Source organism: Sturnira hondurensis, unplaced genomic scaffold, assembly GCF_014824575.4.
Source record: "Sturnira hondurensis isolate 20B ecotype Veracruz unplaced genomic scaffold, ASM1482457v3 Scaffold0023357, whole genome shotgun sequence".
Taxonomy (NCBI): Eukaryota; Metazoa; Chordata; class Mammalia; order Chiroptera; family Phyllostomidae; genus Sturnira; species Sturnira hondurensis.
The window spans coordinates 4069598-4072132 of NW_028095988.1; the positions used below are offsets into that span (position 1 = coordinate 4069598).

The 2535-nt window shown below is 44.5% G+C and overlaps 1 non-coding gene across 1 annotated transcript; it reads right to left on the bottom strand.

Moving 5' to 3' along the window:
* Positions 1–225: 225 nt before the first annotated feature.
* On the bottom strand, positions 226–331 carry LOC118980999 (U6 spliceosomal RNA). The gene has a single exon (XR_005065251.1). It is a non-coding gene; the product is annotated as a U6 spliceosomal RNA (small nuclear RNA).
* Between the last annotated feature and the right edge of the window lie 2204 nt (positions 332–2535).

Genomic DNA, 2535 nt, shown 5'->3' on the forward strand with positions numbered 1-2535 from the left:
TTTTTAAAAGAGTTTATTTATTTATGTTTAGAGATGGGGAAGGGAGGGAGAAAGAGAGGGGAAAGAAACATCAATGTGTGTTTGCCTTTCACATGCCCCCTGTTGGGGACCTGACCAGCAACCCAGGCAAGTGCCCTGACTGGGAATCGAACAGGCAACCCTTTTGGTTCCCAGGCTGGTGGTCAATCTATTGAGCCACACCAGCCAGGGCTCCTTTCTAGTGTTAAAAATATGGAACACGTAACAAGTTTGTGTGCCTGTTCTTGCGCAGGGCTATCGGTAACCTTCTCTGTATCATTCCAGTTTTAGTATATGTACGGCCGAAGGCAGCATCACACCCTCCTTTAACGTGTTCACTCTGCCCAGTTCAGCACAGTACGGCCTAGGACCTTTTCTGATGTTAGAGCTGCAGAGGAGAGCCAGGGTCAGTCCCCAGATGTGTCTGAGAGTCTCCCAAACCCTCAGACTAGCTACAAGTCTGTCACAGTGATGATTATAACTTTACAGATGAGAACGTTAAGATAGTTAAGTTACAGAGGTTAAAATTATTTCGTCTCCATGTACACATAGCTAGGTGGTAACAGAACGGAATGGAAAAGGAATTTTGACTTGCTCTGCAATCTTTGTTTAACTAGAATGCATTAGCTTTTCACCCACAGGAAGCCAGTCACCTGAGCAAATTTCCTGGTAAACAAAGCCCAAAATAAAAATCAGAAGCATCACTGGAAGGCAAGACTTATCAGTATAAAACCCTTAAGTGTAACCCTGGTTGGTGTGGCTCTGTGGACTGGGCACTGGCCTGTGAACCAAGAGGACACCAGTTCGATTCCTGGTCAGGACACATGCCTGGGTTGTGGGCCAGGTCCCCAGCTGGTAGTGTGTGAGAGGCAACCAGTCGAGATATCTCTCACATTTTGATGTTTCTCCCCAACTCTGTCTTCGTCCCTTTCCATCTCTCTAAACATAAATAAATAAAATATTTTTAAAAACCTTTAAGTATAAAACCTGAAAGGATTAGCCTGGATTAGTTTGCAGTAATTAATGCTGAACAGCTGGTAATGAGACGAGGCATTTGGTTTAATCAGCCTTCGGTAACTTAGGACACACACACTGTGATGCTGGTGACACTAATGAGGAAAGAGCCATGGCTTATTGGTCAAGGGAGGACTGTTGAACCCAGGACAGTGTGATTGCCCAGCACGGTGAGGGGCTCCAGGGCCATGAGGTTTTCCGTGGCTTTCTTGTGGGTATCCAGATTAGTGAGTTTCTGATAAAGTGAGGGCTCATCTCTTTGCCCTTTGTTAACATCCCATTTTGGCACACCAGTAAAGACCCGAAGAAGCCCTGTGCTACCATAAATTCTAAATGTTCTTGGCTAACTTAACGTATTAGACAGTCTAGAATTGGGAGGCAACTTGGATAATTTCAGACAATTCCCAGATCTGACTTTCTTATTTATTCAGAAATATTTATTGAATATGTTCTCTGTGTTGGGCACTGTGCTCAGTCCTGCATAGAGAGTAAAGAGCAGACAGATGTGCTTACTGCACTGCTGAAGCTTGTAGTGTAGTGAGGGAGACAGCATTACAGGAAGAAACACAGTGAAATGTGCAATTACAGAACATGATGAATGAAATGAAACAGACTCGAGTACTATGAGGACGTACCAGGGAACCAGACTTTTGAATTGGGACACCACATTCTGAAGAAGTGATGTTTATGCTAAGAACTGAATAATGAGAAAGAGCCAGCAACGTAAAGTGGTAATGAGTTTTCTTTCTTTAATGGATTATTTATATGTTATCAATTAATTAATTAATTTTTTGAGAGAGGGGAAGGGAGGGAGAAAGAGAGGGAGAGAAACATCAATTGATGGGTTGCCTCTGACACACCCGAACCAGGGACCAGGGACCTGGCCCACCACCCAGGCATGTGTTCTGACTAGGAATCAAACCAGTAACCTTTCCATCTGTGAGATGATGTCCAACCCACTAAGAGTTGGGGGAGAGTTTTCTAAGTGAGACAGGAGGTAAAATAGGAAATCCTGAGAAACTGAAACTGTCATCAGGCAGCATTTCCAAGAATCCTGATTTCCAAGAATCGCCTTGTGGCATCTGATAGTAATTAGCATTGTGGTTTCCTCCCTTGATTGTGGGAAACCACAATCAAGGACGCTTGGGGGAAATCACATGTGTAGAAGCTTAAATAAAAACCCCATAAAGCCTGTAATCATTCCTTAGAAGAGGGCCATTCCGTGGCCAGAGATGACCCACTCCTACTACGTCTTGGGAAGTGGACTTTCCTTAATAAGTGTCCTGCTTTCTTTGCTTCACAGTATCTTTGTGGTCTTCCCAGTTCTTTGTTCATGACCGCCATGAACCTGGACCCTGTCTCTATCTGCAGCATAAGCACAAGAAAAAAAGTGGGTTAGTTGTCTGATGAAGGAAAGAACTTGTCCTGTTGGAGTCGTTGAAGCTGGAGTACATGATGAGGGGGCAGGGGGAGGAGCTGGGAGAGGTAGGTGTGTGCACGCTC